The sequence below is a fragment of the Vicugna pacos genome, chromosome 14 (assembly GCF_048564905.1).
Source record: "Vicugna pacos chromosome 14, VicPac4, whole genome shotgun sequence".
Lineage (NCBI taxonomy): Eukaryota > Metazoa > Chordata > Mammalia > Artiodactyla > Camelidae > Vicugna > Vicugna pacos.
This window is the reverse complement of record NC_133000.1, coordinates 68,358,876-68,379,127: the sequence shown is the minus strand read 5'-3', so window position 1 is coordinate 68,379,127 and position 20,252 is coordinate 68,358,876.

The window sequence follows — 20,252 nt, the reverse complement described above, 5'->3', positions numbered from 1 at the left end:
GTCTTTGGCCTCCAGGTAGAGAAGGTATTGTGGAAAAGGTAATTGTTAAATAGAAAATTGAAGGGACAGAGAGGAGGATGCGGAAATGTGATGATGGAGAAAAACTCCTTCTCCTGCTCTTGTTTGAGAATATTCTGAGGATGAGCACCCATGGCCCAGTGAGGAGCCCATCAGACAGGAATGTCCGACTGTGCATGGGGTGCTGGGAAGGGAACAGCAGGAAAAAAGGTCAGAAGACGCTGAGCAGTTCTCGGGGGCCTCCATGGCTTCAGTTTACCTGTTGGATGTCTGCGAATTTGAATTTGAGTCTTGAGTAAGGGAACAGTGTGGTCAACTGGCACAGCTAAACAGGGTTTTGTACCAAGGTTTGGACTGCAAAGAAACTAGATTAGATTCCACATGTGAGAGACAGCATATGGGGTTACTGACTCACAGACGTAGTACACAGACTTATAGTTACCAGGGACAAGGGGATGGGAAGGGACTGGGTGTTCAAAATTTGCAAATATTAACTGACATGGATAAAATAAACAACAAATTCCTCCTGTACAGCACAGGTAACTATATTCAATATCCTGTAGTAACCTATAATGAAAAAGAATATGAAAATGAATGTATGTGTGTATGTTTATGACTGAAACATTATGCTGTGAACCAGAAATAGTGAACTCATTGTAAACTGACTATAGTTCAAGAAAAGGAAAGAAACTAGAGGAAGGTACTTGTTATATAAGCACCTAAGCTTGAGCTATATATCACTGGACGTGAGGAAGGGATTGGGGGGAGAGTAATGAGGGGCTGATATGGGATATTGTCAGTGGGATTTTAAAAAGCAGATGCGAAAGATGCTACCAATGCAAGATGAAGGCTTAGGTAATAAACGGATGTAGGGGCAAGAAAGGGCGTAGAGTCAAGGTCAATGCTGAGTGTTTAAACATGGTTGACGCCAGGTTGGTGCAATTAGTGCAGAAAGAAAAGAATGGAAAGAAGGGCTGGCAGCGAGCTCAGTGCTGACTGGACTGAGCTGGAAGGACCGGCGAGGACCTACGGCTTCTGCCTGGCAGGCAGTTAGAAGTATGGGGCTGGATCTCAAGAGAAGGTCAGAGTGGGGCAAAGATCTGCAAGTCATCTGAAGAGAGCTGGCATCTGAAGTCACGTGATTTTAAGTAAGACAGTCATGAGAGAGAGAGAGGAAAAAATGGGAAAACTGAGCTGAGATCTCAGAACCGCTGTATAGATTCCGGAAGGCATCACATCAAAGGAGAGCAAGCAAAGGAAGCAAAAGAGAGTCAAGGTTATGAAAGGCATTTGTACAAGGCAGCATGGCATCAGCTTACGGTGCGTGAAACAGCGTCTCTTGGAATACAACTCATGTTTTATCTGGAAATCGCCAATATTTATGTTTCTCTCTTGTCTTTAACAGGTACACAAGAAATGCTCGCTTGTTCTTAGATATTCCTATTTTGAAAATATGTTTTGTTTCCTCTGAGCTAAAAAAAAAACTGAAGAGCAGAACTGTTTGCACATAGTATGCATTCAGCAGTTTTATGTTACTCACTCCAGCGAATTTCTATTACAAGGGTGCATTTTAAGAAGTTGCTCGTATGTAGAGGTAATTAAGCTTGAAAAAAGTTGTGCATTTAAGGAGTTTCAACAACTAGAGAGCAATATATTTGGTAACACAGGATATCTGGTAACCAAATGCCACAGGAATATGGAGAAGGAGAGAGTGTTTTCGGCCCAGAAAGTCACTGAAGCCTCAGTGAAAAAGGGACGATCGGAGACGATAACCAAATGATGTGGACCAACCTCCCTTGATTTCTTCTCTCTCCTGTTTGCCCTTCTAAGTCTGACGTCCATCCAAGTGAAGGAAGTTCACACATAATAAACTAAATTGGCTTGTTTGAATAAACATCATTTTATTCTCAACATAGTACTTTTCTTATCACAGCAGCTACACATACAGAGAAATATGGTCAGGATAGGGTTTCTGTTTGCAGCTTCTATTTTCCACCTCAAATATCCTTCACACCCTCTACATATTCTTTGACTTTCAGATTTAGATTTAGAGAAATGATAACCTTTTGGAATCATGACTTAAGCGTCTAAATACATTTGTGGACTGCATTCATACCTGTACAAATTCCATTTTGTATGTGTCTGTATGCTTACTCATTTGTTTTATACAGCTTTGTTTCATTTATTTTACATGTCACAAAACTGTGTTTTCTGAACTATTGCAAATGGGAGTATTATTTCACTTTCCAAAAATAAATGGAAGGATGTGGTTTCCTTTAAGCCTTTAAGATGTAACATTTATTTGTCTTCTTATAATGTGAATTGTAATATAGCTGAGCTTCTTAGAAATATTACTTATTTTTGAAAAAAAAAAGCAGCAGACTATCATCTGATTGTGTGGCCACTGTTTTCAGTATCTCAGGCTATTTTTCAAGTCCTTTTTTAGTCATTCTCATGACCTTTCTAGTGAAAATAGGTTACCCTGTTATTCTGAGTATCAATTACAATGTCCTTGATCCCTCCTGATAGTGTGGAATTGAATTCCTCCTCCATTGAATGTCAACAATAAGGGATTTATTCAGTAGCCTGAAGATGGTGTCACTTGAAATAGAGAAGGGAATCCTTCCTCTTTATTCCAATTAGCAATACAGGGAGAGAGCTGCTCCCTTCCCCCCTTCTTGTCATAGCCTCATAAAGGAACAGCACCGAAATCGGACCCTATCACCTGCCTAGCCTGCTGGAAACCAACCGTGGCCAGCAGGTAAGATGCAGTTTGTGAATATGGAAGCCTAAATTTCAAGATGTCTTTGGTTGGTTACCAACCTATTTCCCAGCAGGAAACAGTGCTATTACCTTTCACTTAATGGTAAGATTTTTCACTGAAGGCGAGTGAAAAGTGCAACACAAGAAGGGTGAGGATGTGCTGCATTTGTCTGGTGTAAACAGGAAGGCTCATGTTGCAGGAGAGCTGGTCTTTACCTTTCAGGGTAAACAGATGCCAAGAAGATACTGATATTCAGAAATAAGGTCCTTGCTTATTCTCCCCAATATATGAGTGTGATTTTGCTGTAAAGATTCCTTTCACTTAAATCTACTCTTATTCTTGCCAACAGTACATATTTATGTTGTGGAATTTTATCTTTTGTTTAGACGCAAAGGATTAATTAAAAATAAAGTTTTTTATCTTGAACAAGCTTAAAAATACTCTTATTTTTACTCATATAAAAGGTATCGTATGTTCCAAAAAATAGCTTTAGAGTCATATTAAATTCACTAGATTAGAGAAAAAACAATTTGTAAAGTATTTGAGATTCACCTCTTGGGGAGTGATGGAAATATTAACCATCCTGATGTTGGTGGTGGTTTCATGGGTGTGGACATCTATCAAAATGCATCAAACTGTACATCTGAAATATGTGTAGTTTACTGTATAGGAACTATATCACAGTAAAGGTGTTAAAAATTTTAAAAAATTGAGATTCAAGTAAGAATAATATATGCCATCTGAATTTTGTCCACTCCTTCTTTGTGTCTTTGTATTTTTTTGAATAAACAACACAACTTCAGACTTCTTTCATTTCTTTGGTTCAGAGAGATTGAGAGAAAGGACAAGTTTGGGAAGAAGAAAGAAAGAATGTGAGAATAGATTTTGGAAGCTGACAATGAGATCAAATGATAAGGCCAGATAGAAAATAGCATTGAGGTCTTAGAGAGATTTTTGAAGAACAGTTAGAGGGAAACATTTAGTCCCATAATAAGCATCACAATGTATAACCATAAAGGGGCAGGTCTGAGTGAGTATTCTGGGGAGGCAGCAAAACTGTATCAACTAGGCAAATAGTAAATACAGTGTGTCTTCAATGATTAAGGTATTTTTTAATGGAGAAAAAATGTAACTAAGAATTTGTTATTCCAGATAGATGAATTGAGTGTTCTGGGGAGGCAGCAAAACTGTATCAACTAGGCAAATAGTAAATACAGTGTGTCTTCAATGATTAAGATATTTTTTAATGGAGAAAAAATGTAACTAAGAATTTGTTATTCCAGATAGATGAATTTTTTGCACTGTATACAAGAAAGTTATGAGAAAGATTTAAGGTGGATGTTAATAACGTTACTTTGACACTGTCTCAGTACAATTAAACATGATTTTTAGTGGCTGTCATGAGTTGTGTATAAAGAGGTAATACACTCCAATTTTCTGTTGTACCTCGACTCCATTCAATGAACCAAGGATCAGTGGAGCCAGTGAGTACAAATTATCTGTAGGGTGTGCACTTGTCAACTGTGGTGAGGTACTGAAAACCAGGAAGTGAACTTCAATGAGTCAAATCAAAATCTAATGAAGAGATCTTGCCAGCTGCTCCTCTCTCGTCCCCCTGACTAGTAGCCCTGACTGAACATAAGGACGTGGTCAAGTCCAAGCCCACAGGAAGCACAGAACTTGAGTTTTCAAGGCTTCATTCTGATTAAGAGCCTGAGAACCACCCACACAGGATGAAGCATTTCCCATTAAGCAAGAGTGGTGCTTATGGCAGAGTTTTCCTCACTGCTCCCTAGACAGAACCATCTTTTCTCAATATGGCTTTATTATGACTGAAATGTCCAAATTATAACATGAAGATCTGTTGTCTATTCACTCTTCCATTTCTTCTTATTTTAAAGTGCATGCATTATTTATAAGCCATAGGATACTACTTCACAACCACTAGGATGGCTAAAAGAATTGTTTCAGAAAGAAAGAAAAAAAAAAGAGCAAGTGTTGGTAAAGACATGGAAACACTGGAAGCCTCATATCCTGCTAGCAGGAATGTAAAATGGTGCAGGCATCTTGAAAATTTTGGTCATTCCTCAAAAATTTAAACATAGAATTACCATATTATCCAGCAATTCTACTGAAAGTATATGTCTGTCTAAAAATGTACACACAAATGTTTATAGCAGTATATTTTTAATAGCCAAAAAGTAGAGACCAAAGTCTCCATCAACTGATGAATGATAAAACGGAATATTATACAGCCAAAAAAGGAATGAAGTACTGATACATGCTACCACGTGGATGAATCTTGAAAACATTATGCTAAGGGAAAGAAGCCAGATACAAAGGTCACACACCATATGATTCCACTTGCATAAAAAGTCCAGAATAGGCAAATTTATTAAGATAGAAAGTAGGTTAGTGGTTGCTGGGGAACTAGGGAAGGGAAGAATGGAGAGTGACTGCTAATGGAAATGGGGTTTCTTTTTGCTGTGTGGAAAATGTTCTGAAATTAGATAGTGGGGATGGTTGTACAGCTTTGTGTATATACTACAAACAACTAAATTGTACACTTGACAATGATAAATTTTATGGTATGTGAATGATATCTCAATAAAGCTATAAAAATAGTTGAATGTTTTTAAATTGAAGGAAAACACGAGTCCTCATATAAAAAGTACATGCTGAGTATCAAGCAAGATAAATAAAAATAAATTCATATCTGGTTAAAAAAAATGTGTGGTCAAAAGACTTAAACACATCACCCAAAAAAGATGTGATTTGGTAATCAGGCATATATACAAAGATCATTAACATTATTGATTATCAAGGAAATATAAATTCAGTTTTCAGTGAGATACCATGTGACACCCACTATAAAGTCTGATATTTAAAAAAAGACAGTGAACATTGAATATTAGAGAAATGTGAAGGAATTGACACTTTCATATTTTGCTGGTGGGAGTGTCAGATGGTTCGACCACTTTGAAGAACAGATTGGCCCTTCCTTACAAAGTTCAGCATTTGGCCAATGTATGACCCTTCAATCTTACTTCTAATCATGTATCCAAAATAAGTGCAAACATCAGTCCATAAATATGACTTGTTCAGAAAACTTCAATAGCAGCCTAATTCATAAGAGCCCCAAACCTGAAATAACCCAAGTTTCCATCAACAGAAGAATGGGTTAAAAATACCAGCACCCTAGAGGCGGAGCCATACAATAAGTTACCAGCCAGCGATGGAAGTGAACACACAGCTGGGGCATGAGATCACGGCAAACCTCAAAAAGGGTATTTTAAGCAAGAGAAACTGGGCACAAAGAAGAATACACTGACTCATTCCATTGTCCACACACTTTTACAACTATAGTGGCAGAAGTTGAAAAGATGTTCCCTGGGGTGGGTTGGAAAGGGCAGGGGAGAATGATCATAAGTGACAGAATGTTCGATATCTTTCTTTGAGTTTAGTTGCATAGATATAAATAATTTCCCAAATTCATAGGACTGAGCACCTACGATTTGTACATTTCATTTACATTAACGGATGTTAGTATTTTTTCTTTTGTTCATCTGTGTGATTTTTCCACGTATTTTCAATATTACTTATTTTGTCATTAAATTGCGATAAACAATCACATCATGGCTATTTTCCATTTTGTGACAGGGCTCCATACATCCAGTTTGAACATCTAGTTTGCTATCTTTCTTTTAGAAATTAGCTTCATACCTGTGTCCAACCTCGTCTGGCACGCCACTAGTCATACACCTGCTGATTTTCCATCATCTGACGTAATTTTCTAAAGTGCCACCTGTGATACAGCATATTGTACAGCTTCAGTTTAAAACTTTATGAATATTAAAAGCAAATGCTACTGTTTCCTTGAACGTACTTGGCTTCACATTCTATCCGCCATGCCTAACCCAGGTGTTGATTTAAAATTCAGTGGCACCAAGCGATTATGTCTCATTCTAAATCATCTCATATTCTTTTTAATTCTTGATGGATCTAACACAGAAGCCCGGGAAATGCTTCCTTCCCCATTGACCATATAGCACATTTTGTCATTGAAGGCTCATGCTTCATCATTTGGAATTTCATTCTAAACAAAGATTCGTAAGCGAGCCTTCCAGCAGCTGCCTTGTCAGGTTTGTGAAAGGGAAAAATTAAATCTATGATATTTATTCCAAGCATTCTCTGTAATGGATCTCATAGGAGAGCTTCATTTTATTTTCTGTTTATCAGAAATAAGGCCTATCAAAGACACGGTAGGCAAGTCATTATGTAAAGCCATTACACAGATGGTGGATAATAATAAGAAGTTGTCAATTGAAATCTGTCCCTTTAATAAGAGAAATAGCATTTGACTTTTTTCTTATCAATGATAATCCCTAGTGCTTATTAAATATGGTGGCACCTCCACGTTACCAGAAAAAGATCTGGCCTTGATAATAAACATTTTTTAATGGCGTGGAACATCCCATAGTCCCTCATTTTATTTTATCAGCATCAGTGGGGAGAGATGCTAGAGAGATTGCTGGTTATAGATGATACGTGGATGGAGGATACATGATAGATACTTAATATTGTCAAAAGAACGAAGGCACATAATTGTGATGAGCCTTTCACGGATGACATTTATCCTTAATCAAATGTTTTAAGTTAACCTTATGGAAGTAGACCATGGCATTGCTTCATGCTTTAATTTTTAATCTTATTTATACTGTCACTGTTAAAATGGTAGAGGTGTAACAACATTGGTTCAAATATTCATTAATTTTTTCATTTAAAAGTATTTCTTAAGAAATTGACATGTTCCAGGCCCGATGTTAGGAGAATAAGTTGTAAATGTGACCTCCTGGGGTTTACATCCAACCTAGTGAGTGGCTTCTCCACCAACGATTATTTGGTGGATTCTTAAGACTCTGAAATGAGATTGAATTCATCAAGCACGTATTCACCCAACCAGGACCTTTGGAAGACTTACTCTCTTCCAGCCAAGTAGGGAAGGGAGACTAAAATGAAAAAGGTCATAAGAAGCTTCCATCCAGGCAGACGAGCACTGACAGTTTTCAACCTCCCCAAGGTTAAATGTGTTAATACAAGTGAGTTTATCATCACTGCATGTAAACTTAGTAGGTGTAAACTTAACTCTAGTTACAGCGGTGGTATACACGTTTCCGTCAAAGCCATCGTCCTTGCTAGGCCTTCACAATACCCAGTAAGACTTTGTGCCAAGTTCATATTTGCACTTCCACCATTTTGCATTTTGGACTAAAACCAAATGCTTGAAACAACCATAAACTGAACAGGAATTTCTGCTACTATTTCTTGTGACGTATTTTGGGATAATGTTATTAATAACCTAGTAGAAAAATAAAGGAGGTGGACATAAGGATCAGAAGAGCAGATGGCATTAACACAATACAAAATGAGAATGGAAATTGTCAGTTAAGATCTATTTTTCAGGTTATACTCAGAATAACGGATGTGTGTTGTCGATCTTTAGAGCCTTCCTTTTTGGATTATTGAGAGACTCACTCCCTATAAAATGCCAGTTTAAATCAATCAGTATAATAAGGTTAACAGACTTCAAGGCAGGAATGAAGAACCATTTAAATCAATGCAATTTTGTTATAATCATTTAAATGTCATTTTAGAATGACTTAGAGTTTTTTCAGTGTCGATGCTGTTGGCATTTGGGGCCGCATAACTCTTTATTTGGAGAATCTTTCCTGTGCACTGTAGCGTGTTTAGTAGCATCCATGACCTGTTGCCCATTAGATACCAGTGGTACCTCCTTCCTTCTCCTCCCAGTTGTGAGAACCAAAAACTTCGCCAGGCATCGCCCAATGTCCTTGAGGGGGTAATATTGCCACCTGTGGAAAATCAGACTAGGAAGAAATGATTGAGGAGAAGAAAGATACAAGCCCCTGTAACTTAGGAAACAAAGAAGTCTTTGAGAAAGAGCTTAAACATAGGGAGCAACCAACTTGCCCGAAGCTGTGGCTGAGGGTGACGAGGGACAAAGCAAATGTGCCGATCATTTAGCGTTAGTGCTCGGAAGCCATTCGCGTACCGCCTGCAATATATGCATCAACGAAAGCAAGTGAAAGCAGTCACACAAATCCACAGAAACCGTGAGACAGTGGATAAAAGAAAAGAGTGAGTATCTTTTAGTGAAAATAGAGTCTTAATTATGAACTTTATTTCAACACGTGTTTAAATGTTGTACTCCTTGGATTACAAATACAAAGTGAAGTCATCAGCTGCAGATTTCGTCTATCTAGGTAATCATATTTTGGCTTTCTTTTTAAAAGTTCAAACATATGTGTACTAAATAGGTTATCATCACTTTTCTCAATTATCCAAACAGTAATTATCTCTACAAACTAACCTTAATGAAACACCTGGTGTCTTTAAGAGATTTTTAAACAATTTTCTTGGGATTTTTTTAAGTAATTTCAACTCAAGTACAGGAATCTCCCAACTGGTGAGATTTATCTATGTTAAATGTGGTTAAATGTGACTTTCACTCAAAGTATTTTTAAGGTGGACAGAGAGGCAGTGTCAACTTCCTACCTAATCTTTAGTTTAGAAAAATAAATGAAAATGACAGCCACATTAGTATTATCAATATAAAGGTGTTGAATCAAATACCAAGAATCCAAATTCTTTTCTTTGGCTACATCTTTTATACACACACACACATACACACACACACACATACACATATATATATATTTGTAAAATGGGAAAGTCATTCCTAAAAATTTACTCCCATTTAAGTTGATGTTAAAGCAGAGGCCGGCACAAACTCATCTTGATACTATGTTTATGCGGACAGGGTGGAGTTACGTGTGGGACTGAGGCCCCCTTCTGTGCTCCATGAAGCCAGCCCCGGCTCAGTGCTGCCCTGCTCCTGTGCATAGACTTTGACTCACTTTTCTGCATCTGTCTGCACTCGTCTTCATCCACTATGAACATTGACCATGGACCTCCTCACCACAACTTCAACCAGATAGTCCCAAGTAAGAAAAGGTTATTCGGGCTTTAAAGGAGGAAAAAAGTTTTCCTTGGTTGCGTTCCTTTGGGAAACACCAGATTCTGTTAAGAAAAAGGAATTTCTTTCAAGGAAAAAAGAGAAGAGTTCTTTTCCAATGAGTATAAAACTGACAGTTCATGGTACAAGAACATGGATGACTCAAAATAGTCAGACATAACATGTTCGAACATTGTGTAATAAGCATATGGAATGCATTGACCAAAATCGCCATCAAAGGAAACACATAAACGAGCTTAAGAAGCAGACGTTTTTACATCAGGAAGAGGATTACGGCAGAGGACAGCAAGTCAGCGAACAGAATTCTGATAAAAGAGGACAGATTCTTTGCCACACATGGTACTTTCAGGTCATCCATCTAAAGCATAAATCTGTACTTCTAATTAAAATGTGCCTCCCAAAGCCAGTGCACATGGCTTAGCATGCGCAGGATTAGGCTGACCGTGGCCTGGGTCGTGGTGTACATAGGTGCTTCACATCCTTGCCTCATTAATAAGAAGTACACTCACAGCACTGGACGGAAAACTGGGGCAACCTCTCGTGTCGTTTAAGCCAGAATTAATTTTACTGTAAAACTGAGTGTCCTGTTAACAAAAAGAACGCCGTAGGTTAATAGATCATAGCCAACGTAGCACACCTCTCCTCGTAGTACACGAAGCGCATATTTTTAAAGTCCCCTTTCATACTTTTTGATCTGATTTCTGCTCAGTCCTGGACACAAGGATTCTCTCTGGCGGCTTGTGTGGCGTGGCCCCGGCTCGGGCCGCGATCGCCCTCGGCGCCTTCCTGCCTCTGCGGCCCTGTGCCTTCTCCACTTCCCGGCTCGTGGCTGGTTGATGTGCTCAGACTCTGAGCCAGCACACTTTTACCTTTGCTTCTCATTAGATCAGCATCAAAGCTGCCATTTCTGCGACACTAATAGATGCCAGACACTCATAAGTGTTTCCTGATGCATCTATACATTAAATCTTTTCTTAAAAAAAACTTTTTAGCAGGGGGAGGTAATTAGGTTTATATATCTATTTTTAATGGAGGTCTTGGGGATTGAACCCAGGACCTCGTGCACGCTAAGCATACGCTCTACCACTGAGCTCTAGCTTCCTCCAAATACATTACATCTCAATAAAAACAGTAAGAAGTCAGTTTATTTGACTCCATTGTAGGAGCCCCCATTGAGTGCCCTTTAACTACTGAGGCCATGCCAAGAACTTCTTCTCACCTTATCTCATCCTCACAAAATTCTGAGAGATTAGTTTTAACACGACTCTTATGGGCTGAGTTGTGCCCCACCGAATTCACGTGTTGAAGTCCTAACCACGGCATGTCAAAAGGTGACCTTATTTGGAAATCGGGTCATTGCAGATGTAACTAGTTGACATGAGGTCATACCAGAGGAGGGTGGGCCCCTGATCCAATGTCACTGCTGTCCTTATAACAAGGGGAGAGCTGGACCCAGACACACACAGGGAGAACACTATGTATAGATGAAGGCAGCAATTTGGGCAACACATTTATAAGCCAAAGGATACCCAAGATTGCCAGAAAATCACTAGAAACATGGAGCCACAGGGGAGAGACATGGAACTGATTTGCCCTCAGAAGAAACCAAGCCTGCCAATATCTTGGTCTCAGACATCTACCATTAAGAACTGTGAGAAATAAATGTTTGCTCTTGTCAGTCTTCCATTGTACGGTATTCTGTTATGAAAACCACAAGGAAACTAATACAATTAACATTTTGTAGTTGAGGGGGTGAGGCCCCTTGAAGGTCACAATGCCAAAATTTAGGTATAAAAATGGGACTGTCCAGTCCAGAAGTCTAGTGACTTTAGCAAGAGTTCCCAGTTCTCCCCATCACTTTCTTCCTCTCTAGCTTTCCTCCTACCTGGCTCTGCCCACTCCCCTTATCCCGGGAATTATGAATCCAGGGATCATGGCTCTTTCCGCCCAGACCTAGAACCAGAGAGAATGGATTCGCTGGCAGGAGCTGGAGAGACGACATTTGGGGTCAGTGGTGTTTTTCTCAGAGAAGTCGTCTGCTAAGAGCCGCATAAAAATGTGCTCTTAGCAAAATCTCTCTTACCCCGCGGGAGCTAAGAGCAGGGACCGCCCCCCCCATGTCTCCACCCCACGCACCCGCTCTGGGCTAGTACAGACCTGCCTTTCACTGAGTCCTGCTCCTCTGCCTACTCTGAACAGCCTGGGAACATTTAATACTGTGTCCTGAAAAGCTTCTTCACAAGGAACACGGGGAGGGCAGTGGCTGGGTAGTGAGCAATATTATGCTTTTTTCCTTTTGTCTACACATAGGAGAGGGTGCTGAATAAGGCTAACGCGTGTATTTGGTATCCTTTATCCACATAATCACCCCACAAAGACCAGGGTATGGATAGCAAACAGCTCCGTGCTGGTGACCCGTCTTGAGGATCACGTGTTTGTGCTAATGCTGCAGGACCAGATTAGGTAGCTTGTTACATCCAGCTCTTTCCAGAGACCTGCAGAAAACATCAGTCAGTCCTATTCTCTGCGCTTGCTCTGCTTTCCCTGCAGTGACCTTTGCCCCTCACTTCATTCTTTTCTGCTTTATCTTTCTATTATGTGTCAACACCCTCTCCGCCTACTCTCCATCGCGTTCCTACTTGGATGATCCATTGTTGGATGCAGTTCCCAACACCAGTAACCCTCCTTTATTCCCTGTCTTGTTGTTGTTGTTATATTTTTTCTTAACACTAACCTTCTAGTTAACCATCTGCTCCCAGTTTTTTCTCCCCTTTTGGAGGAGAGGGGTGCTGTTCTGAACCCCATCGTTCTGATAACTGTTTCTGCAAGGCTCCCTTTCTCCTCGACTAACTGCTAAGGGGAGTTTATATTATGCAAAAAATAAAGATGCTGACATTTGGAATCAAACAGACCTTTGGAGAAAAAGTATTGTCCTAGTTAGACATTTGATTCAGTGGCCTTGTCCACTTAGGATCTGAAGTTACGGGGCAAATTGTGGATGCGTAAACCATAACACATTGCCCAATTATAGTGTCTCCATGATAGTGGAGTCCCTGCACCATTTTCCTAGCAGGTGGTGCTATAACAGTTAAGCCCATTCCACAACTTGAGGAAGGGCGTAGCTACGAAAGTGAAGCCGAAGAAGAACTCACACAGGAGCATCCTCAGAGCAAACGGCTGGCCGGGAACACAGCTCTGCCCCTGATCAGTCGTGTGATCTCCTAGCTCTAGTCTTTGCATCTGGAACATAAAAGAGCTTGGACCAGACGGTCTCTAAAGTCCCTCTACATGGCTGGAAAAAATCAATTTTAAATGGTCAAAGCCTGTTTTTCACATGGTTTTAAAAAATCCACCAAGAAATAATAGAATAAATATGATAGAGAAGAAAAGCCCCCAACAGATGAGAGACAGATCACACAGAATCCCTTAGATGTGCTAACAGTTTCCAGTTAGCAGAAGTGTGTAAAAAGTCACAGACCAGGTAGGGGGAGAACCTACAGGAGCATCTTAGCTCAGCTGTCAGCGATGAGGGAAAAAGCATCAAGAAAGCAGCAGGACCAAGCTGGCTGAAAACTTATGGGATAACTGGGCTGCGTTTCATTAAGAGGAAAACGGTTAAAAAGGAAAGAGATCTCATAAACTGTGAAATGAAAACCTGTAGAAAAATTACCAAATAGCTGGATTTTGAATGGGAGAGTTATCATGGCCAGGCATTTGTCCCCAGGATTAATTTGGTCAATATGTGATGCTAAGAGAATTCTCTCTTAGAAACCCTGCCCGTGCATGCCAAGGCTATTTCTGCAGGTCACAAAGTTGCCATTAGTGCTAAAAGCAAGACCTACTCTGATGACCTTAGCGACAACTCCATCCTCTCTGTTATGAACTTCAAACAGTTGTCCTCTCGTTCGGAGTCTCAGAACTCTGTGACACTGCTACGAATCACTGAGAACTGACTCCAAAGATATTTGCCTTACTGGAAGTTAAAAGTGATAAAATTTAAATGTTTGTTTATACGTTATTTAACATAAAATAGCAATAGACCCATAGGATGTTATTACCCATTATAATCTTTCCACAAAGAAGAATTAAAAAAAAAATAATGAGAATGGAATTCCATTCCATATTGGCTAATCTCTTTAATGTCAGCCTTAATTAAAGCTAGCTGGATTCTCACATTTGTTTTGCATTCTATCTGTAGCAATATGTGTTTTGATTGAATTATGTGATGAAAATCCAGCTTCAAACAGATATGTAGTATTTTAGTGGTCATTTCAAAGAGTTGGGAAATTTTTCTTTGATACTACATCAAAATGTGACAAATGGTGTCTTTTTATAAAGTTGAGTTGCAACTAAAACAATACTAACAGACGCTTCCTACAATGATGCATTAAAATCCACTGATCTATCTGGCACTTTGGATGGGCATTTTAAGCATGCATGTTTTTGTAATTATGCAGTGGCCATTTGGAAAGTATTAGTTCATTCAATTACTTACATCTCCCCAATGTTGACATAGTTCATTATACAATTAAAACAATTCACATCTGTTAATATCGCCACTAAGCAGAAGAGCCTCTAAGTATCGGGAAGTGGCCATCTTCATGACAGTGAAGACAAATTTTCAAAATTCTAATTTTTCCTTCTTAGTTCAAATTTTATCATTGGTCAAACAAACTGTAAGTTATTTTTATGGAAGCAAAAGGCTCATTTTGTTCATTTTTGAGAAAAAGTTTGCAAAATTACTCAAAAATAAATACACATAGTCTGCCTATAAGGAGGCTGGGGCAAAAAAGCATTGCTCTAAATATTTGCTAATCGGCAGGTTTGATAGGCTAGCAGGTAAAAGGTTCATGGATGAGTTTATGGCCTCATAGGTCCCAGAGTGGGTTTTCCCAGAATGCTTTTCTGTAATTCCCCAGGCCGAACAGCCCTGCTTTTATAGCTCGAGTGTGCTGAAGTGTTGATTCAGCTGCGAGCCAGGACCCAGTGTGTCACCTATTGGAGTCAGCCTTAGCTCAGCGAGTCAAGGACCTTCTCCACCTTGCGCTCGGGTCCCCACTGGGAGTTGTCAGGGTTGGCTGGGTTGAATCTCTGTGTCCAGATAGGTTGGGGACCATGGTTCAGATTCTGGAGTCAGACTTCGTGCCCTCACATCCTGGCTGTGACTGTCTAAGAGGAAAGACTCGGGGTTCCGCCTCTCAGCTTTCTTGATTGTTAAATGAGGTGAACAGTGGCGCCTTCCTCATAAGTTTATTGTCAGAATTAATTGAAATAGCACATAGAAAATAATTAACCTCACGCCTGGCAGTATGTAATGCTCAATAAATGTGAGCTGGCTTTATTATTAATGTCCTCAAAAGTGTTAAAGAATGATTGTCGAGTGTGTGTCGAGTTTTTATCATGGAAGAAAGGGTGCTGTTTCTCTTCCAACACACATACTTGACACGGTTCCCACTGATTCTAGGCACACAAAGACAGTGTGTCTGGCCCCTCCCAGCAGTTTCTTCATGTCTCAAGTGTGGTCCTGTTCACTGGATGTTCCCACTCCCACACTGGGCCATTCATCTGGGGAGCCAACATTTTATTTGAATACACAGTGTTAGGCAAAGAGAAGATTAGACTGTGATACTCCAGGACATAATGGGTTTGTCCAGGTTTAAGAGATTATAAGATAGCAAAGAACTCTGAAGGTGGGGGGCACCTTGAGGGGAAAACTGGCAGTGAGGATTCCAGTTACAAGGGTACTGTTAGGTACAAATTGATGAGAGCCTCCGTCTACTCAGCTGCCGAAGAGATGGAGAAAGGGCGGGCACACTCCCGGGACACTGGATGATCACTTGAATTTTGTTTATTCCTTTGTTCTCCAACCATATCTGACCATATTATCCTCTAAGTCTTGAATCACTGATTAAACATCATGTGTCAAGAGGTTCCGTGGGTGGGAAGCACCAGCTAAACTTTTTAACGTTAATTAATACAGTGCCACTTCTCATATGCTCGTACCTGCTTCCCAAGCCCTTCTAACTGTCCATTTCACTTGTCTATATTTTGCTGATTAAAATGCCGGGAAGTCTCCCAGCATTACCCCCACCTAGTGTATTTATTTACTCTACTCTGACTCATCCCCAAGCTCTTGTACCCTCCTCCCAAACCCCTGATTCAATTGCTCCAAAGCCACTGGTTTCTCATTCACCCAGTTAATATGGGTATTTTCTCATTTCATCTCATTTTTCTTAAGATACTATGTTTGGAAGCATTGTTCATTTATATTTTCAGCATTTAAAAGCCTATTTAGGATCACTTTACTGCCAGAAACCTTTCTGTAGCTAGAAAAAAAAGATTCCACCCAACCTGGAATCTAACTTAAATCAAGAGACTCCTTTTGCCATTATGAATAAATATGCACTCTATTTACAGGGTCATATTCATACAATCTATGATACAAAACAAGAAGACTCTCTATATTTGAATTTTTGGAGCTAGCTTGTCAACTTCTCAAAATGAGTCAGCATCGTAAGCGTGCACTTCTGAGCCCTAAATAAGACTTGTCTACCTCCAGCAGACCAGTGGTGAGCATGAGATATATAACCTTGAAGAAAATTAATTGTTGAGAGTTCTTCATCCTATGGGAAGATTAATACTTCAAAATGTTTAAGTATTTTCACTAAGAATATTGAGTCATGAAAGGTTAGTGTTTATTAAACTTTCATTTTCAGAAAGTTTATAAAATATGGTTTTTATCTTAAGGACATAGAAACCACTGCATTTCTTATTCAGCAAAATCAAAGAATGGAAAGGAGTAATTGTAATAAAATCCATATACTCTAGTTCAGATGTGTCTCCTAAAAAGAGTTTTGGAGAAAAATCTTTATATTTTATTAAAAGTAAATATTATAGTTGTCATTTCCCCACTAATGTAGTAAATATGCTATCAATATAAGGGGAAATTTCTCTGTCCCTTATACGAGCCATAAGTTTATCTCATTCAGAAAATTAAGTGATTTCTACTTGTTCTTTTTTCTTTTTTTGTGTGTTTTCTTAGACTCAAACCACAGAATTTAAAGAACGGATTACATTTGTAGACATGTTTAAGGCTATTCATAAACCTTGTCAGAATACTTTAGAAAAAGTTGAATGTATTTATTCTCACTCAAGTTGTGTACAAGAACACCTGTCTCTGCATAGTCTCCTCAGTATGTACATGTTGCTTTTTTTGTTATAATTAAGAACTTTGGTTTTTTGAAAGCCACCAGAAAATAAATGCAGATGATAGATGTGTTTATTTTGTTTCTCTCCTAGGACTGACTATACTGTTGGATGTCTAAGACTAGTATAGGCAGCTAATTTACATGACAAAGTCATGAGATAATTTCAAAAGTAGAAGAAATCACCATCAAAAATAGGGAATTCATAAGAGTTTTTTGTTAGCATAGAGTCCCAAGGTTAGTGGACTGATTTGCTTAATGGTCTTAATGGAGATAATATTTTATTTAATTCACATGCATCTTAATTACATTTGCTCTGATCCTCTGCTCCAGATAAACTCTCTAACCTTAGTCAGTAGCTAGCATTAGGCTGCAGCAAACTTCTGGTAAGACAGTACAAAAATTTAGCACAAATCAAGGTACTATTCTAGAAAAAGTATTTTGAAAAAAATATGTTAATATTAGATATAAGATGCAAAAGAAGGGTTACTGAAATCATCCAGTGCCCTAATAGTTCATAATAAGATATTTATTATATAAGTGAAGAATTTATATTATTCTAATCTCCATATAATGAAAGATTTAAAATATTCTTCTCACTACTTTTGATTTGTAAATCACTGAAGTAACGAATAAAAATAAATATTTTGCCAATATTATGGGTATCTATTTCTTTGAATCATTGATGCATAATTAAGCTCTGAATAAAATCAGATTATATTAACTCCTGTTTGGAGAAGAATATAAAACACATGTCCAAAGTGATTTTACATACAGGCTGGACAATTGAACCTTCATCAATTTACCAAAGCTGAAGGATGGTTTTAAGCTATAAAAATTCTAGAAAGACATGACATTGCTTTTAAGATAATTGCTGTGTCTCCAACTGAATATTTTATTGCTTAAATGTCAATAACTTTTAAAATGGAATGTGGCTTGTTTGCTTTGAGTTCCAAAATCAAGACCAGTATTATGAATACTAAATGAGATGACCATTTGTGTATAAAGAAACTACTTTCCATCTTTTCCCATCGTTACAAGGGTTTGCTATTCTATCACAGAATTTTTTCCTTTGGTTTAAAGTCTTTTTTTAAAAATTAAGATATTTGTCTCTGTACATCCTTCTCACTTTCTAATTAGTAAAAATTATAAAAATATTTGAAGTATGTATTATTTTATTTTTTCTTTTAATATAATTACCCATTTATATGAATATGACTGAAAATATGACTTACTATGTGTAGAGAAAAAGGAAGACTGAGGAAAGAGATGAGAAATGTAAATTCATAATTATAATGTCCTACAGGAGAAAAAGATTGTGGGGATTCTGTACAATTATTTCATGCTGCTGATGTAGAAAATGATACTCAGAGAAATCAAGATTGAAACAATATCAATTCTGTTAAATAGTCCTAGCAAATTTTAGTCTAAGTGCCAAATATCATTTCCAAAAAAAAAAAAATGGTCTTTAAACTAGCTTGAATATTTGATTTCAATACAGTTTTACTAAATGCATCACCAATAATGTATTGGTACTCTACAGAAGAAAGTCAAATCTTTTTTTTTTAGTATGGCAATAAAATATATTAGACATGCATTATATTATAATTGAAATTAAATAGGCTTTAAAATATGCTGCTAATTTATTATCGCATATTTATTATGATGACTATGTCTTAGTACTGAAGTATAATAAGAATGTTCTTAAATAATCAACATTGTTCACTTAGGTACCCAGAGCCGGTGGAATAAAAGTATATTCCATTGACAATCTCTTTCAATCTCTCTCTCTCTGTCGTTTTCTCTTCCTTTACACTAAAACGGAATTTACAGTTTACTGGCAGAACTAAAAGTGGAAACGATCAGTCACTTAGTTCCATGAAGAAAAATAACAACATGATGTGACCTGTTTGCAACTTGTATCCAAAGGCAAGAACCCTGAACAAGCCACTGATGAAAGACAACAGAAACTGGTAGCACACTGTTAGGAAAACGTGACAACATGAAATCAAAATGAACTGACACAGAGCGAAAGCTCCAAGCCCACCTCACAGCTGAGGAATGCCGGTGCTGATGGCAAGGGTTTGTCAGCCTCCTGTAAGCTCCATCCAGAAGAGGCAGAGCCCTGGCTCCGGCGGCTGTGCTGAGGGAGCCCGAGGCTCAGAGGCTTGCCCAGGCCTGAGCACTTAGGGAATGGGTCTCTGGAAGGAGATTTATGGATCTCGAATTGCTGGCTTCAGTCTCTTTCAAATCAATATGATGCTTTTAGTCATAAAAATTTAACACAAATCAAGGTACTATTCTAGAAAAAGTATTTTGGAAAAAAATGTTAATATTAGATACAAGATGCAAAAGAAGTCATGTATCTTTGTAGAGAAATAGTCTTGCTATGTGTTATCCAAATAAGGGGTGAGAATTAAATATATGAAAGCATCGATGGGCTACAAGTTACAAAAAGAATCTACAATGAGAACATATTTGGAAAAAAAAAGAGAAAATGTATTTGACACACACAACGGTGTACAAATTGAGAATACAGCTGGTGTGTTTTAGTTGGTTCGTTGGTTCAGAGGGAACAGCAGGGAGCGTCACTTTGTGCAGGAACTCGGGGGCAGAATGTTGGCTGATGCAGGGGACCCTGGTCCCCTTGGCCTCTTGTGGAAATCAGATCCTGGAGCACCACACGTCTGGGGCAGCAGACACTGGCAGCGTCTGTTTCGCGAAGCCGCCTACCATGGCGCTTCGCCCCACTAGCCTTCCTTCCCTTGCTGCTTCCTCCTCCCGCTGTGCTCCCGTCTCTCGTACCCCTTGGGGCAGAGACCCAGAGACCCGGGTGCAGAGAGCTCCGTCCCCTGGCACTGTTTGCATCACTTGCAGTTCAGGTGTAACCAAGGCTCTGTGACACGTGTCTGAGTAGCTTCCCTAGCGGGGTTCTACACGGCATTTACAGTCTCATTAATTTTGTTGGGAATCTTCAAGGAAGGCTGGGTGGAAGATGCATCAGACGTCAACAGAATTCAGCAGCTGATTCGGGGATAAAGTAGGTGTGACTGTCTGCTCCTGATTACTCAACTCAGACGATCCCATCAGCAGTCAGGGTTTGAAGTCAACTGCCTGTCTCCAGCTCCCAGATCTAACTCAGCTGCCTGGTTGTGTCCACTTCATCTAAAGATTTCCTTCCACTGGGGTCCTCCCACGGGAGGCAGCC